At 46.4% G+C, this 18,337-nt stretch overlaps 1 long non-coding RNA gene across 6 annotated transcripts in view; it reads right to left on the minus strand.

Annotated features, from left to right (window-relative positions):
• Positions 1 to 1,590: 1,590 nt before the first annotated feature.
• Positions 1,591 to 18,337, minus strand: part of LOC141084782 (uncharacterized) — a 37,549-nt gene continuing 20,802 nt past the window's right edge. For all 6 annotated transcript variants that reach the window (XR_012231109.1, XR_012231107.1, XR_012231112.1 and 3 more), the window contains exons 3-4: positions 6,632 to 6,838; positions 1,591 to 4,379 (exon numbers count right to left, since the gene is read on the minus strand). This is a non-coding gene — a long non-coding RNA (uncharacterized lncRNA). The remainder of the gene's footprint in view (positions 4,380 to 6,631; positions 6,839 to 18,337) is intronic.

Below are 18,337 nucleotides of genomic sequence, written 5' to 3' on the forward strand. Positions count from 1 at the left end.
TTATGTGGATGAATAAGGTAGTATTTATTACAGTCAGTGGTACAAAATCCAGACGTTTCGGTCCAAGTTGACTATCAGTGTAACGAGTGCTAAGTAGAGCAAGATTGTGATGAAAGGGAGCAAAGTATGGTGTCCCTAAAAATGCTTATTATTTTTGGTGGACCAGGCCCTATGTAGGGGAGTACCTCTTAATAATAAAGGTGCTGTTCATACACTAAAGTACATCCTGCGGAATGCGGTGTCGCTTCACTCCATGCTTGCTACTTCCAACCTTCTATACAAGAGTGACCACCTCGCCTCTGGGGTGAAGAATCGAGTGCCCCAATTCTCAGGACTAATTGGCTTCCCAATAGTTAGACCCTGAAGAATCAGACTTTGTGGTTATGGTTAGTGGCTATTTAATAAAAGTTATGATTAGGAAATATCTCCATCGGTGGTTCAAATTGCAATCTAATCAGTCAGTAATGGGTTTAGAGAACCGTAGATCGAATTATAGTTATAAACAGTCCAATTATAAATGATTGATCTGGGAAATTTTGCTGAAAAAAAAAAAAGTTTTTGATTCCTTCAGACCAAATGTTGTAATTGGTCAAAAAGATGAACATGATCAGTGAAAACGATTCCTGGTATCCGTCTTTGTATGACCATTTGCTAACCACCAACCTGAAAAATATTGGAATCCTGGTCAAACTACTGGAAAACCTTCCCTATCAGAGCTCTATGCCAGTAGGTTGAAGGTAAAGTCCACTACGTGAATGAAAACCCCCACAATGAACTTCTCAAATCCCATTTGAACAACGGTTTCATTTTTGGTCCTCGAAGCTCCTTAGATATAAACTGTTCTCCACCCTATGAGTACGTAGAAAATATGATGTCATGGAAATGACTTAAAAAATATTTCTCCCATCCACACAGATTTATCTCCTTGGCCACAGATGATCTTCCCATGTTGGAACTTGAGTTTATCTTTGTTTATGACCTACCAGAGTAGATAAAACCCAAGAGCCGATAAGAAGAAATGAAAACAGTAATGACGAGCAAAAATTTGCTGACGCTGCGCTCCTGGGCTCATTAGTTTCGGGCATCAAACTTGTGTTTATTTTTAAGGATACGCTATAATTTTTGAAGGTCTGTTTTTTCCATACTCTAAATTTTGGAAGTGGGGAGAGAAAGTATTTGCTCCCTACTTGAATAGTCCAAGGCCAAAGCCATGCAACGCAGCAGACTCTCGTTGGCATAAAATGCAGAAGAAGTCTGAGGATTCTATTTCATTTTTAGGTACTACCTAATGGCGCTGCGATTTGGGATCTAAATCTTGGAAGGTACAAAAAATGGTAAAAAGTTATTTCCTTTGAATGCTGCTTCTTTGTCCTTTCCTATATTTTGTCAGGTCGCCTCATTTATGCCTAAATATATTCACATTACAGAGGCAGTCGTCCTCGTGAAAAATCTCCTCCTTTGTGTTTACTGATCCAGATCTATCTCCACGGTACCAGACTACAAACAAACTCTGTGTAGTCTGATCCTGCAATCTAGATACTAAAAGTATGCTAGCAAGAAAGGGAGGCAGATTAAAGTATGACTGTAGACTTAGAGTACAGAATCATTTATTATGCTACTTGTATAGTTCCATCATATTCCTCAGCACTTTACAAACATTATCATCACTGTCCCCATTGGGGCTCACAATCTACATTCCCTATGAGTCTGTCTTTGGAGTGTGAGAGGAAACCCACGCGAACAGGAGGAGAACATACAAACTCCTTGTGGAAAGGCTACAGTGTTAACCACTGAGCCACTGTACAGTCCTGACCACTGAGCCAGTTTATATGACTGAACCTGAATGGGGCTGGGCTACAATACCAGACACAACCTGAGAAAGGCGCTTTTTCATGTAAAAAGGTTGTTTGTTTGTTTTTGTAATCTTATATAAACAATTTAAAGACTAATGTTTTATTTGTTTTGTATGGTAAGGAAAGTTATGAAACTTTGAAAATCACTTTGATAGGAGATTTGTTTTCATTCCTGTAAAAAAAAAAAAGTGGTTTCTACACCTCGACTTTTCCCATGTCCATTTTTCTACATTGATCTCAGAAACATACTCATGTGGAGTACAGATGATGGCAGTGATGGGTCAGCCCCTGTCTCCTCCTCTGAATATTGTGCTCATCACAACAATCTTCTGCAGCAGCAGCAGCTTCACCCCAGAGTTAGCTCTCAAGAAGATGTCCATGCAAATCGGTCCGATCTTGAACGGCAACGTACGGATTGGCCCCGGCTCTCCCGACCTGAGCGTCCCAACTTCTATGAGGCTGTCACGCTGTGGTCGGGAGAGTCGCGGCCAGTCCATGCATTGTGGTCCAAGATCAGACCAACTTGCATGGACGTCTTCATGAGCTCCTAGTGAGACACAGCTGCTGCTGACCCATCACTGCCATCATCTGTACTCCAAATGAGGACGTTCATATATTAATGCAGCTGAAGGCATGAAAATAGACTGGAGAAAAGCCGGAGTTTGGAAGCCAGTTACACTCCCTAAAGAAGAGATTTGCATAGTTTCCATGCTGAACAAAATGATAAAAAAACAACAAAAATAACCTGATGAAATTTCCATAACCTGCGATCAGCTGCCCAAAAAATGCTAAACATGACCCTATTTTGCACCCACATTTTTATCTGCCTAGAAATGGCTTGTGCTGAGCTCCAGGATGCAAAAGCAATTCTAAAATTAAAGAAACGACGATGAACGTTTTAATCTTCTGCAGAACACGAAGAAACAAATAGCAGGGTATAAACAATATATCTGACGAGAGCCGCGTGACACATCGAGCCGCCGGCTAATGGGGGGAGGGTACCGGGTACATAAATTTAGTTAAAAGAAGAAATAAATCCCAAACTATTGGACACAATCCAGTCCGTGTACAAACTGCTGACTCTGTATTTTCTGCAAAACGAGGAAAAAAAGGAAAAAAAAACACATTTATAGTTCTTTTTGGAGGTAATGATCACCGACGCACGCTGGGGGAAGTGGGGCGCCTTCTAAATGGGGGCACTCATTATTGTCAGTGACTAAGGAGCTGCGAGTTCCCAGTGGAGGCCTAATTAAAATGAATGGAGGCAGGAACATGTGTTGCTGATAAATATGCTATAGTACAAGGCGATGTGGGATAATACAGGTTAAGAGCTATTATCCAAAAGATTTCTTAGTTAAAGAGTCCTAGACTTCTCCACCTTGGATAATTATTAGAGGGTTCACCAGGGATTAGCTGATCACAGGGCATCCTGCTGGTGGGAATCACAGCGATCAGTGGTGGAGGCAAGAACGACCTGATAGCAAGTGTTCTAGTTCCCTGCAGCGCCATCACTGGAGAAAAGCAGCATTACACCGCACCCGATGATCTCCATAGCATTGTGCATACATGACACAGAGCCAAATACACTCTTTGCAGCCATCCTTTGCTCTGCATAATGGTTGTGGCTCCTGGATAGCTAGCCCCCCTTTAATATTTAGTCACCAAGCGAGGTCTTTTGAAAGAAATCTCCTTTCAGATAGAAAACTCTGCTTGTCCTTGAAATAACTACAATTTGCACAAATACGACAAAATGGTGCAGCGGAAAAAAAACGAAGACCGGTGCGGAGCACTGGGGAACTGCGTTGGCATCGGAGTCGACATTCGACAGGTGAGAAAATTAACCCTTTATTGAGTTTTGGGGTCAAATCTGCCTGAAGCGAATGATGGGAGGTTCGCTCATCTTTAGGCAAAGGTCATGATTAGGGGAGCAGTTTTGTGCCCCCCCCCTATTATTTTTCTGGATTTTGCCCCCCTAGACAGAAGGGCTCAGTTGTCATGGGAAGGGTACATGTTCCATCCTTTGCTTGCCAACAAAGTAGTTCTTTAGGAGAGAGGTGTCCTGCAAAGGGACCTGCCAGGACTGGGCTCCCTCTCTCCAAGGGCCCCATAGCGGTCGTCTGGGCCACCGTGTTGTGCACATAGCTGCCTCCTGACCGGGCTTCTACTTTCTGAGCAGGGCTCAAATGTTTCTATTCACTGATAAAAAGTAGAGTTCCTGACACTCGTCGTAGATGGCGCTTGTAGGAGAGTAACTTTGGCGCAACCCACTCGTGTTGCTCCACGTTGCTTGGTTTTATCCTCCAGCCCTGAGACACAAGACGATCATATTCTACAATGAACAGATGAGAATTTTTACTTATAAACTGAATGATTAATGAAGAGGCCAAAGAAGAGTAAACATTTTCTGTCCAGTCCGGTGATATCTGGTGGCATCTACAAAGCCGAATAGAACGGGTGGCGGAGTTATTCATCCTGAGTGGCTCCTCCGACTTCAAAGCACCGCGAGATACTAAGCACTTACTTGTCCTAGAATAGATAAAAAAAGTACTAATTAATTACAGATCTTGCGTGTAAAGAAGAAGAAAGGAGAAGACTGAAAGGAGACGTATTCACCGAGTCGCAGCTTCACCAAACCACAATGTCACCGAGCCACCACGTCACCGAGACACAGCATAAACGAGCCGCAGCGTCACTGAGACACAGCATAAACGAGCCGCAGCGTAACCAAGCCCTAGTGTCACCAAGCTGCATCATCACTGAAACACACCATCACCGAGTCATAGTCTCACCGAGCTGCAGTGTCAGGGAAACTCATTGTCACTGAAACATAGCATCACCAAGCCGCCGCGTCACCGAGCCATAGTGTCACCAAACCGCAGTGTCATCGAGTTGCAGTTTCAACGAGCCGCAGCATCACCAAGTCAGTGTCACCAAACCGTAGCATCACCAAGCCACAGCGCCACCGAGCCATAGTGTCACTAAACCGCAGAGATACCAAGCCATAGTGTCACCGTGCGGCAATGTCAACGAAACACAGCATCACCAAGCTGCAGAATCAACGAGCCATAGTGTCACCAAACTGCAGCGTTACGGAAACTCATTTTCACTGAGACATTGGCTCAGTGATGCTGCGGCTCGGTGATACTATGTTTCAGTGAAAATGAGTTTCCGTAACGCTGCAGTTTGGTGACACTATGGCTCAGTGATGCTGCGGCTCGGTGATACTTAGTGTCACCAAACCGCAGTGTCACCAAACGAAGGTATCATCAAGCCGCAGTGTCACCGAGTCATAGTGTCAAACAGTAGTATCGGTGCCACCGAGCCAGTGTCTCGAAGCTGCAGTAGCACAGAGCTGTAGGGTCATTGATCCACAGCGTCACTGAGCCTCAATGCCACCGAGCCATAGTGTCACTAAACTGCAGTGATACCGAGCCATAGTGTCACCATGCAGCAGCATTACCGAGCCTCAGTGACACTGGTGACGTTGCGGCTCGGTATCACTGTGGTTTGGTGACGTGACTCAAACTGCCATGTCACCGAGCTGCAGCGACACGAGCCATAGTGTCACCAAACCGCATTGTCACCAAGCTGCAGCATCACCGAGCCAGTGACACTGAGCCACAACATCACCAAACCGCAGTGATACCGAGCCGCAACGTCACCAAACCGCCATGTCACCGAGCTGCAGCGTCACAAGCCATAGTGTCACCAAACCGCATTGTCACCAAGCTGCAGCATCACCGAGCCAGTGACACTGAGCCAGTGTCACCAAACTGCATTGTCACCAAGCTGCAGCATCACCAAGCCGCAGTGACACTGAGCCGCAACGTCACCAGACGGCCATGTCACCGAGCCGCAGCGTCACAAGCCATAGTGTCACCAAACCGCATTGTCACCAAGCTGCAGCATCACCGAGCCAGTGACACTGAGCCAGTGTCACCAAACCGCATTGTCACCAAGCTGCAGCATCACCAAGCCGCAGTGACACTGAGCCGCAACGTCACCAGACCGCCTTGTCACCGAGCCGCAGCGTCACAAGCCATAGTGTCACCAAACCGCAGTGTCACAGATCCGCAGTTTGTTTTTTACCAAACCGCCATGTCACCGAGCCATAGTGACACCAAACCGCATTGTCACCAAGCCGCAGTGACACTGAGCCGGAACGTCACCAGACTGCCATGTCACAGAGCTGCAGAGTCATGAGCCAGTGTGACTAAACCACAGTGTCACAAGCCATAGTGTCACCAAACCGCAGTGTCACAGATCCGCAGTTTCTTTTTTACCAAACCGCAATGTTACTTAAACTCAAAAATGAGAGATGTTCTAGAAAAGTGGTTTATATTTGTTCCTCCTGTTCTATAGTACCAGTTCTCATTCTCGTGTGAGTCTCTCGCATGAAAACCTGGCACTGCATGCAGCCGCACGCTCCGGTCCGAGTGCCAGCGGCAGTGCCAGGTTTTCATGCGAGAGACTCGTATGAGAATTGTGCAAGTCTCTCGCAAGTGAGTATGAGCCCTTATATGTGCCCACCAACCACGACAAGGCAACATTTCTCCGGAGGGACTCTAACCATTTCTATTAGATATACCTCTCCTGGGGGCTAAAAACCTACAAATTGATGGCATCACCATCACCTACATTCCTGACCTGAAATAATACTAAAAATGTCTTCTTTTTTTTTTTTTTTTAACACTGGAAGAATGACTTTCTTCAAAAGTGAAGCTCCAGCAACACAGACAATATAGCACAACAGTTTTGTAAAAGTAAAAATGGTTTACCATATCCATGGAACCTTGTGCAGAAAAAGGGAAGGATTTTGTTATCACATCAAGTGTCAACCAAAAGGAAATAAAGATGTACAAGATGTAGATGGAAGAAGGGCTCCCGGGACCCTGCAGATGTCTGTATGGGGCCAGATCTGTCCAACGCTAGCCGTGATATCGGCATCCAGCAGCCTCCATTTCCTTTGCTCATTAATCTAGAAGCTGTGAAAAAAATATAATGATGTTTCAGTAATTTCCCAGCAGGTTCTCAAAGGAGCAGAACAACAGCGGAAAAAAATGTAGATCCACAGAAAAACACAGCCACACGTATTCCTTGAGGAGCAGCTCATGGGACGTGACCCGGGGAAGGGCTGAGCTCTCCATTATCATCATCCTAATGCCATCGTCTATCATTTATTTATATGGTGCTGACAAGTGTTATAGACGACACAGAACAGTGATCTACAACATGGTCATTTACATACAGAAAAAGGAGACATAAGCACCTCCGTAGGGAAAGGCCAATGAATAAGCATGAGAAAAGCACAAAAACATCTGTAATTGTGTCCAAGCAACAAAAATGAATAATACTTCAGAGCTGCACTCACTATTCTGCTGGTGCAGTCACTGTGTACATACATTACATTACTGACCCTGAGTTACATCCTGTATTATACTCCAGAGCTGCACTCACTATTCTGCTGGTGCAGTCACTGTGAACATACATTACATTACTGATTCTGAGTTACCTCCTGTATTATACCCCAGAGCTGCACTCACTATTCTGCTGGTGCAGTCACTATGTACATACATTACATTACTGATCCTGAGTTACCTCCTGTATTATACCCCAGAGCTGCACTCACTATTCTGCTGGTGCAGTCACTGTGTACATACATTACATTACTGATCCTGAGTTACCTCCTGTATTATACCCCAGAGCTGCACTCACTATTCTGCTGGTGCAGTCACTGTGTACATACATTACATTACTGATCATGAGTTACCTCCTGTATTATACTCCAGAGCTGCACTCACTATTCTGCTGGTGCAGTCACTGTGTACATACATTACATTACTGATCCTGAGTTGCATCCTGTATTATACCCCAGAGCTGCAGTCACTATTCTGCTGGTGCAGTCACTGTGTACATACATTACATTACTGATCCTGAGTTACATCCTGTATTATACCCCAGAGCTGCACTCACTATTCTGCTGGTGCAGTCACTGTGCACACACATTACATTACTGATCCGGAGTTACATCCTGTATTATGCTCCAGAGCTGCACTCACTATTCTGTTGGTGCAGTCACTGTGTACATACATTACATTACTGATCCTGAGTTACATCCTGTATTATACCCCAGAGCTGCAGTCACTATTCTGCTTGTGCAGTCACTGTGTACATACATTACATTACTGATCCTGAGTTACATCCTGTATTATACCCCAGAGCAGCAGTCACTATTCTGCTGGTACAGTCACTGTGTACATACATTACATTACTGATCCTGAGTTACATCCTGTATTATACTCCAGAGCTGCACTCACTATTCTGCTGGTGCAGTCACTGTGTACATACATTACATTACTGATCCTGAGTTACATCCTGTATTATACCCCAGAGCTGCACTCACTATTCTGCTGTTGCGGTCACTGTGTACATACATTACATTACTGATCCTGAGTTACATCCTGTATTATACCCCAGAGCTGCACTCACTATTCTGCTGTTGCGGTCACTGTGTACATACATTGCATTACTGATCCTGAGTTACATCCTGTATTATACCCCAGAGCTGCACTCACTATTCTGCTGTTGCGGTCACTGTGTACATACATTACATTACTGATCCTGAGTTACATCCTGTATTATACCCCAGAGCTGCACTCACTATTCTGCTGGTGCAGTCACTGTGTACATACATTGCATTCATTACCTGAACGCCTGGCAGCCCTGTAGATGATGAATGCGGTGGCAGGTGAATGTGCCTACAGTACTGTCGCTCAATTTGAAAGGGGATAAACATTCCCTAATCTGTGGATTGGTGCATGTCCCTGCAGTCGGACCCCCACCCATCAATAAGCTACCAACTACCCCATGCACAGGTGATACCGCCCCCTCCAATATTCTTGCACAGGGGAGTGCGGCCATTACGCTCCTAGTTATTAGCTGTGGTGTAACTCGCGGCTCCGTATTGTCGGATTCCATCCCAGGCCCCAGCTCGGCCCGGGCCCCACATCCTCCGCCATGCATTCAAGCAGTTTACAATAGAGGATGGCGGGCGCTTTGTGGCATAATTAAGCATGTGACAGCAGATAAGGGTCGGCCGTGGTGAATAAGAGGCCATTACTGACAGCTGCACAGAGAAGCCATACTTCACTATGAGGCTTCAAGACTATAAAAATCACTCCACTCCCTCACAGCGAAGTCTCTCCACAACCCGAGAAACGCGGCTTCACCCTTGACATAAATTGTTTCCAAACCCAATGTTTACCCGACATCTGATAAGTGGCCCTTGTTCAAACAGAAATTACATGGAGGTGATTAGGCGCGAATGTAGCGCTGACAAGACATGTGCCTCCGTGGTGAGGCTAAACACGAGGTAGCGAAACGCAAGAGGGACCTCAACTCAGGCCCCTCAGTGTCCTCCAGTGATCACACGGGTCAGAAATGTGCCCCCAGCCAAAGACCCGCCACTGATTCATGTCTAAACACGACCCAGATGTGAGGGGCCTTCTTCTCGTCACAATGGTAATATCACAGGATGGGAGCCGATAACTCCAGCTGGACAACGCTCACACCCATACTGCCGAACCGAGAGGCGCTACAGGTCCCAGACCATGAAAAATGGCGATAAAACAGCAAACACTTGTCCGTCGCGACATCGGATCATTAATGTCAGCATCAATATCATAGTTGTTAGCAACACATCAACCCAAGCAAATAAGGAATGTTCTACCAAAAGTTATAAAGCTGGCCAGTATGGGGGGGATTTAAGTAGGCCATAAACTTCAGAGATAAATTCCTCCATGTGCCTTGCTACTCCAGGAATTGTTCACAGAGGGTCTACTCTTGGAGGCCATCCTTCTATCGAGAACTTCCCGCCTTTGGCGCTGGAGAACATCCCCTTCTGGACCATCGAGAGCTATTTGACCTGGAATTCAGACCAGTGCATGCTCTGTGCACCACACCTGGACCATGGATGGCCTACCCTAGAAGCCTCCTGAGATACTTATCTCTAACACATAAGTGATGAGCTCAATTAACACTTTTTCTATTTTTTGTCCTAGGAAACTGCCTGGTTTACCCCATGAACACCACCCCCTCTTCTACTGCTCCACCAGGCATAGCACCCAATTACAGTAGGGATGGGGTATACATTGAAAAACCACATAAGAATACACTGTACATCATTCTTGACAATGCTCCCAGAAAGTTCTAGAAGACTTGGTAAACTTCCCAAAGTCTCCCGGTAAAGAGCCCTCTTTGAAAATTTAGGTTTTTTTTTTTAGCATAGCACCTGGATGCTTTGCGATTAGACTGCTCAGATAAAAGGCTGGTAGCCCATTCCTACAAAGGGGCCCACCGGATTATTCTCCTGCGCTCCGGTGGGCCAGTCCGAGCCCGTGTGTGTTCTCATGTAAAAACTCTATTCAGTCTTCAGCGATGAATAACACGTCGTCAAATCTGAATCTCCGCTTACTTTCCCCGCTCATCCTCTTGTCTTCCCCTCCTCTCCATAGATTCTGGAGATCTTTGGAAAACTTTAAACACAGGTTCTTTTCTTTTTTTTTCCCTTGAAGATTTATTACGCCCTGAAGACTTAGGCACAAACGGCGAGGTTTACACTCGACCACAGTCCTGACTTTCGAAAGAGGATTCTGTCTTTGAAACTTTGTCTTGATTACTTCCTTATGAAGTTTCCTTAGTAGCTAAGCTCTTTCATCATTACCGGAGCTTTGAAAAAAAATATCTGAATGGCCCAAAAAAAAAAAAAAAAAAAAAAAGGGGTCATTATCATTCATTAGATGCTCCAATAAGTCATTCTGGGAAAACCTCTCCCCATCAAACAATGGAATAACTTGATCTACTTGTAAGATATATAAGATAGGGCTACGGTTGATATTAGTCACATAAAAGGCCTTGAAATTACAGAAACATATTATATCGAAATATTTTCGCCACCTATTTCGAGAAGAAACTGGCCACATTGAGTACTGGCGACCTACCTGGACCTTAGGGGCTCGCATAAACCAGTAGAGGGGTCACTTCCCTGGTGCCTATATATCCACAGACATAGTGGAGGAGAAAAGGGCCACGTATCCATCAGCCCGTTTCCCCCCTTCCTTTTTTTTGTTAAAGGGGTTGTCCAATGTTAGAAACTCTTCCAAAAACAATTTTTGTCTGAAACTGCAACTGAGCTTCTTACAAGTTAATGGAGCTGATCTGCAATACCACACACAACCTGTGGATACATGTGGCGCTGTTTTAGGAGGATAGCGGCCATGTTATTCTAATCCTGGAAAAAGTATGTTCTTTAAAAGTCCGAAGCAGAGATCTATATTTAGGTTTACATAATACATACGTGAGCACTGGGCCCGGGTCCTTAAACCTTTCTTCTCAATACTTACTATACCTAGTAGCACCTGCCCTTTCTCTTCAGCTTTCATTTCTTTAACCGGAATTTATATGATTTTTTATGTCATTATCTCATGCTTCCTGCATAGAGAGTGACCTGAAACAAGACTGTGTAAGAAAGCAGGGTAGTCTCCTATATAGCCAGTACATCCAGTGATATGCAATCAAGCTAAAATTGTTCCTTTTCCCATGTCCAACCAGACAAGTTTAGACAAAATTATGTAAGTGGATTTCCCCCCCCCCCCACCTACGCCATTTTCTAAAATAATATGGATAGGCGATGCCTATATAGTGAAAGGTTCACTGTAACATCCCTGGTGATCTAGGGCAGCCAACAGATCAATGGCCGAGTTTCTGGAATTGAAGGGTAGGGTCCCGGGTGGGTTAAGGCAGTGAGTGGATTAGAAGTAGAGTCCTTGATCAGTGAAAGGATCAATGGCCAATTATCTGGTGGTCCAGGGATTAATGGTTGAGTCTCTGGTGGGTTAGAATAGTGATGCGCTCATTGGCAGAATTCCTGGTGCTTCAGGACACTGAAGGGACATATAGTAGAGTCTCTTTTGGTTCAGGGTGATGAAGAAATCAATGGTCCTTTGTGGGTTAGAGCAGTGATGGATCAATGGCAGAGTTCCTGCTGTTCAGGACATGGAATGAATATATGTCGTAGAGTCCCTGGTGGTCTAGGGCAGTGTAGGAATCAATGGCAGAGTTCCTGGAGGTTCAGATAAATGGTCGATTTCATGATATGTTAAAGGGGTAGTCCGGGCTTTTCACATAATCTCAGTACATATCTGGGCTGCAGAATTAGGGCAATAAGTAATTTACTTTCTGTCACTAGTTTGCACGGTTTTCTAGATATTCTGAACAGAACGGCCAAGGCGGGGGGTGGGGGAGGGGGGTTGTTATGGCATTGAAATGAGAACTAGTCATAACCTCCTGCTCTACTCCAAACCTGCCCTCTATAGCAACAACCCCACCCTCCATAGCTACAGGCCCTCCCCGTCCACATGAAGAAGCCCTCATCACACAGTAAGGCTATGTGCACACGTTGCGGATTCTGCTGCGTTTCCGCAGCGGTTTTGGCCCTGCGGAACCGCAGCAGTTCCGCTGACATGGTACAGTACAATGAAGCCCTATGGGGTTTCAAAAACGCTGTGCTCAAGCTGCGGTTTACAAACCGCAGCATGTCAATTGTTTGTGCGGTTTCCGCAGCGGTTTCACACCTTTAACATAGTAGAGGTGTGAACCCGCAAGGCAAAACCGCAGACCAAACCGCAGGTCACTTTACCTGCGGTTTTACCTGCGTTTCCGCACGGAAAAACCCGCAGCGGAATCCGCAACGTGTGCACATAGCCTTATGGATTCTTCCCCTCCCCTCCAGCAGCCTCAGTGCAGAGAGCAGAGAGCTGCTCCTCCCCCAGACACACACTGAACAGTTATCTATGGAAAGTGAAAGTAGTGAGGAGGGAAAATCATCCTGTATTCTGGGCCACTCCACGATTACAATACATAACTCATTATCAGTAATTCCTTCCCTCACTGTCCCAGGCTGCTGGCAGCAGTGAGAACAGACTGTGTGATGGCCAGTGATGGGGGTCTGCAGCTTCTAATCTGCACAGGGGATGGCAGTCACTGATGTAATCAGTTGTGTGACAAAGCCTCTGCTGAGTGAATGAGACAGCTCTGTGCCCTGATGTCTTCACACAGCAGCAGATTTGGTGCAGTGTGTGTGCGAAGCTCCACCAAACTCCCAGCAAGCTCCAGTGACCAGCACCACCCACTGCTCATTCATTGGCTGGCAGTAAACTGCACCAGCACTCATCTTTATCATTATTCCAGCATTGGAAAAAACACAGCAGTGATCCTGTATTTGTGAAAGCAGCACAATACATACATACACCCCCCAACACTTCCCACTGTTACAGCTGCTAATTGGACAGGCTGCTCCCATCAGTATTTGTGTCATTAGAGACACAGTGCTCACACATACACTGCACCAAATCTGCTGCTGTGTGAAGACATCAGTGACACGGAGCTGTCTCATTCACACAGCAGAGGCTTTGTCACAGAACAGATTACATCAGTGACTGCCATCCCCTGTGCAGATTAGAAGCTGCAGACCCCCATCACACAGTCTGTTCTCACTGCTGCCAGCAGCCTGGGACAGTGAGGGAAGGAATTACTGATAATGAGTTATGTATTGTAATCATGGAATGGCCCAGAATACAGGACGATTTTCCCTCCTCACTAGTTTCACTTTCCATAGATCACTGTTCAGCGTGTGTCTGGGGGAGGAGCAGCTCTCTGCTCTCTGCACTGAGGCTGCTCGAGGGGGAAGAATTCGTTACTGTGTGATGAGGGCTTCTTCATGTGGTCGGGGAGGGCCTGTAGCTATGGAGGGTGGGGTTGTTGCTATAGAGGGCATGTTTGGAGTAGAGTAGGAGGTTATGACTAGTTCTCATTTCAATTCCATAACACCCCCCCCCCTTGGACGTTCCGTTCAGAATATCTAGAAAACCGTGCAAACTAGTGACAGAAAGTAAATTACGTATTGTCATAATTCTGCAGCCCAGATATGTACTGAGATTATGTGAAAAGCCCGGACAACCCTTTTAAGATAATGAAGGGTTAAAATGCAGAATCCTTGGTGGTTCAAGACAAAAAGTAAAGCTCAATGGTAAAGTGGGTTAGGACAGTGAAGGGATTTAGTGGTGGTTCGGGGCAGTGAAGGAAATATTGGTATAGTCTCTGGGAGTTCAGGGCAGTGAAGGTTTACATGCTCTATTTGGTTATTCGGGCCCCTAGGAAACAGTGGTCACTTTTTTTTACTTCCTAAAACCCGTCCTGCACCCAACAGCCAGTGACCGATTCCCTTTGCTGCAGACGTCCTACTCCACGGTCCAGCTTTAGTGATGCTACATATTCCCGCTATTCTAGCTCACGCTCAGGGGGCGGTGTGCACCTCACGTCACCTGCCGGGTATCAGATCCCTTACAGATCGGTGACATCTGTTGTATGAACGGATCGGGTTACTTGCCCCTTGTGTGAAAGGATTAACGGCGGCTTTAGATCCATCACTTGTGCCGCTTCTTGTTCTGTTGCCGAGTTTCTGTAAATAATGATCGCCGTGCCTATAGGGGTAGAGTTACGCGAATGTTGGTGCCATGTGGTGCCCACAGCCAGTGGCTCAGGATGCAACTTTCACTCAATTCCATTTCGTTAGACTCTGTGACCAATTATTGCGTAATGGCTGTAACCAAGAGGAAGGACGGGTAATGCAACCAATGGGCAGCACAGTGGCTCAGTGGTAAGCATTGTACGGTGGCTCAGTGGTTAGCACTGTTGCTTTGCAGTACTGGGTTCAAATCCCACCAAGGACAACATCTGCCAGGAGTCTGTATGTTCACCCCCGTGTTTGTGTGGTGCTATAGTTTCCTCATACACTCCAAATAGCAGTAGATTATGAGCCCCAATGGGGACAGTCATGATGATGTGGTAAAGAGCTGGGGAATATGATGGCGCTATATAAGCAAAAGCATAATAATAATAATAGCGCTATAATTTCCAACTCAGTGCTCCATCCTCTCAGCCATGTTAGTCATGTAGCTTGACTTCCAGAAAAAAGTGAAAAACCTCCATGGCTCCTCAGCACAGACCGCGGTCGGGGTCTCCAATGAGCATCCCCCTCTTTATGAACCTGATTGTTTACATCTGTGATTGCCTGCAGTGGTCATATGAGACGGCAGTGGATGTGCATTGATGGCTTGACCACTCCAGCCAATCACAAGACTCAACCTTCAAATGACTAAAAAACGTACTGCAGATGGCATCTCTTTCAAGATACCTGACCGCTGCAGCCAATCACAGGCAACAATGGTCAAGTGATCGAAGAACAGGATGCCTTCACTTTCTGCTTCGTGAGGGTGATGTCTTCACTTCACTCCCTGAGGATGATCAATGAGTGAAACAGGCAGCCAGGAGAGGTGGTGAGTTCTCTTTCAATGGAAGTCTTCAAGCAGAGGCTGGACAGACATCTGTCTGAGATGGTTTAGTAAATCCTGCACTGAGCAGGGGGTTGGACGCAATGATCCTGGTGGTCCCTTCCAACTCTAACCTTCTAGGTGGAGATTTCTGGAATGTCCTAAACTAGAGTGAATGGGGTTACTGCCATTTTCAAAAATGTTTGAGCAAGTTAGACAATCTCATTAAAGATTATGTCATATGTTACACTAAAGTCCTGTAGGATCGCTATGGAGGAAGGGAAGGCAGAGATGGTAATCTCACACAAGTCCTGATTTAGATCCCTGATGGTTGGACGCCTACAAATCCAACATTGTGTTGGCCAATCTAAAGTCAAAACCAAGCTATCTATTAGCCGGAACAGAAATCCATACTCTTGCATCCAAACACCCTAGCCAAGACTGCGTGACTTTTTGGCGTTCCCATCGGCACCCATGACTTGAGACTCCTGCTCCTCCAGCCCTTCCCGTGATATAATGCCGAAATAACAGGATGAGAGCTTTAGTCTGAAGAACGACGAGTCAGCTCTCTCCTTCCGTTTGATCGATTCTTCGACTCCAACTGCACCACCGGAGTAGAGAAGTGATGGACTCCACGGTCTTTTGGGAGTTTTTTTTTTTCTCAAGATTCTAAAAGCAAAATTCTACAGACGGAACACAAGATGACTCGAGGCGGCGCATCCCGAAGGCCGAGGAATGTTGTGAACAAGGGCTGTCGAGATCTCCCGCTGAGGGCGCAACAAAGGAGCCAAAAAACAGACACTTAACTAGAGACGTACGTGGTTAAATGACGTCCTCATCTCTATTGTCAGCCAGACGGAAAGCAATTTGACTAGCCCATCATCCAGCAAGTGGGTATTCATTCCCCGTCCACCTGGAAGAAGCTGAGAGGAGATAACGCGTATTATTATTTTCATCATGAACAGAACAATTTCGCATAGTTTTTGGCGCTAGAAATGTTCCTATTGTTTGTTGGTGTCGGACATGGACCTGCTTAATATTCACGTCTTGTGAACGCAGGACTTTTGCAAACAATGCATGACACTTTTAAAGAAAAAAAAAAAAGCCCCTACTGTTTAGTGTATGCAGCTCCTTTGAAGATCTATGTGTCTCCATGGTTACAGACTACAAACAACCCTGTATGTAGTCTGAGCCCGTAGTCATGTTTCACCCCATTGCCTCTATCACTTCATCTTGCGAAACTCTGCTGTTCAAGGCCAGCAGCCCATTCGATGACATATCTAAGATATCACCGCTGGTCCACAATGGTCAGATGGGATGATCAATCCTATTCCTTATCAGGTCGGGGGGTAGGTGCCTGGCTCAACTCAAGGAGATCTGCCGAGAATGGTTGACCATTCAGGGTATCTCCCTCCACAAGCTGGCTTATTGCTCTTTCCTTCCAGGGGAGATAAGATGCAGGTTTTCCCATGGAGCATTGCCAAATTCAGCTAGTCTCCATAAGGAGAGCCAGAGTTCCACTTCCAAAGATTCACCGGGAAATAATTGGGATGATTCTTATTTCCCCCATATTTTTGTATTAACCTGCCCGTTGGGGTTGGTAGATGTTGCTAAATGACCACTATCTAATGTGTATTACGCAAACCAACCAATGGAATAAAATTAATACCAGGGTATTACGCATGCAGGTGGCGCACGTGGTTCGTGGACCCACAGTGCCACAGGATGGTCTTACCTAGGAGGGATGTAGCTAAGCGACTACCAGGTGTTCACTGGAGCTCCTGCTGGTGGAGTTAGGCCTGGCTGTAGGTAGCCACCAGGAACCACTCCTAGGCAGTCCTCAGTACTTCAGCTGCAGGTAAGCAGACACAGATATGGACAGACTGCGTTCAGACTAATAGGTTTTGGATCCTCTGCAGGACAGTTACTGACACGTAGAGACAGGACAGATTCAGGTACCGCCGGAGCAGCTCCAGGATACAGATGCCACCAATGTGGCTTCAGTGTTCGGGGACTGGTTGTAGCAGTCCGGAGACACGGAATACACGTACAGGCCTGGCAGCACAAGGAAAGGGACTTCGGATTCAGGCATGGCCGCACAAAGACCAGGGACTTCGGATTCAGGCTTAGCAGCACAAGGACAAGGGTCTTTGGATTCAGGCCTGGCCGCTCAAGGACCAGGGACTTCAGATTCAGGCCTGGCCGCACGAGGACAAAGCACTTCGGATTCTGGCATGGCCGCACAAGGACCAGGGACTTCGGATTCAGGCCTGGCCGCACGAGGACAAAGCACTTCGGATTCTGGCATGGCCGCAAAAGGAGCAGGGACTTCGGATTCAGGCCTGGCCGCACGAGGACAAAGCACTTCGGATTCTGGCATGGCCGCACAAGGACCAGGGACTTCAGATTCAGGCCTGGCCGCACAAGGACAAAGTACTTCGGACCCTGGCATGGCCGCAAAAGGAGCAGGGACTTCGGATTCAGGCATAAAGACCAGGGCCTTCGGATTCATGCATGGCCGCACAAAGACCTGGGACTTCAGATTCAGACCTGGCTGCACAAGGACCAGGGACTTCGGATTCAGGCCTGGCCACATTGGGACCAGGAGATCTCACAACTTCACTGGTATAATACCACACTACCTAAGGACTGAATGTGTTACTTGGCACCTCCCTATTGAGGAGGGTGCCTTTTAAACAAGATGCCTCTATTGGCTGAGTACCATCTTGCAGGTGAACACTTACATTAAGTGCTTCTGACCAATAGGCTTAGGGTTTTTACTATATGTGCTCTCCCTAGGCATGCCGACAGGACCCAGAACAGGAAGGAAGCAAGGAGCACATTGGGGAACCATGCCACGCAGCCGGGCAGTGAGTATGCCGGAGTCCCTGCTTGGTGGGAGAAGGGGCAGTGATGTTACACAGGACTACATTGGCCATAGAACAGTGTAGGTCATTGAGACTTTGGGTGCAGTTTTTACCCCAAGTTTTCTATGGCATGGGACACTGATCTGATCATGCAGGCGTGCCATCTGCTGCTGGGAATGATCTACAGAATCCACTGATGGTCAATACACGACCATGCTTCCATTTTGGC

Source organism: Dendrobates tinctorius, unplaced genomic scaffold, assembly GCF_039654945.1.
Source record: "Dendrobates tinctorius isolate UK_male_01 unplaced genomic scaffold, ASM3965494v1 ptg000027l, whole genome shotgun sequence".
Taxonomy (NCBI): domain Eukaryota; kingdom Metazoa; phylum Chordata; class Amphibia; order Anura; family Dendrobatidae; genus Dendrobates; species Dendrobates tinctorius.